The sequence below is a fragment of the Octodon degus genome, unplaced genomic scaffold, assembly GCF_000260255.1.
Source record: "Octodon degus isolate 3935 unplaced genomic scaffold, OctDeg1.0 scaffold00438, whole genome shotgun sequence".
Taxonomy (NCBI): Eukaryota; Metazoa; Chordata; class Mammalia; order Rodentia; family Octodontidae; genus Octodon; species Octodon degus.
In genome coordinates this window covers 59,061-59,621 of record NW_004525014.1, presented here as the reverse complement: position 1 = coordinate 59,621, position 561 = coordinate 59,061, and positions in this window count along the sequence as shown.

The window sequence follows — 561 nt, the reverse complement described above, 5'->3', positions numbered from 1 at the left end:
TAGGGATTTAAAGTTTAACATATCAATATTTGAAGGAAAATACCTGTTCTATGCTATGTCTAAGATGTTTGACATTCAGTCAGATGGAGAGATTAAGTTCAACTGCCTATGTTATAGGGTAATAATATCATTAAGCTTCTCTTCTGGATGGTTAACAACCCAACTTTGCAGACCAAAAATTAGAGAAAAAGAAGGACTGCAAGGACAGCTAACATTTTGACCCTAGCCTTTAAAGTTCAGTGAGGATTCAGGACATAAGAGAACCTGTACTGTAACATATTGTAACTCAGAGATGTCCCAAATTTTCTGATCAAATAGATTATGGGGCCACAGAGAAAAGTGATTGATGATTTAGAGTGTGTGTAAGGAGGGTCACATGGAGAGAAAACATTCTCTCAGACTTTCACAGAAAGCAAAGTGGTCAAGCAATGGCTGTGACTCATCACATGGCTGCCACTGACAAAGGATCTACAAACTGCAGTACAGAGTTTGAGGGTAACTTCTGAAGGGATTTGACTGACCTTTTCAGATACAAAAGTTACATTTCTTGTTATATAGGTC